A 241-nucleotide genomic window follows, 5' to 3' on the forward strand; every position below is an offset into this window, starting at 1 on the left:
GCCGCAGCTGACCCACCACCGCCAGTCCCAGCCTCTCGCAGCAGAAGCCACATCAGCGCTGCAAGCGCGGCCTGAAAACCAGCCGCCGGCTGACGCAACTCCAGCGCCTCCAGCCTCATCCCTCCCACCAGCACGCACACCTTCCTGTCTGCTGTTCCAGCGGATGATGTAACTCTATTCCACGTTGCAGCACAAAATCCAGGGCTTTACAAGTTACAGCATTAACAACTGTTTTCTGTCT

Source organism: Nestor notabilis, unplaced genomic scaffold (assembly GCF_000696875.1).
Source record: "Nestor notabilis isolate BGI_N333 unplaced genomic scaffold, ASM69687v1 scaffold5920, whole genome shotgun sequence".
NCBI lineage: Eukaryota > Metazoa > Chordata > Aves > Psittaciformes > Psittacidae > Nestor > Nestor notabilis.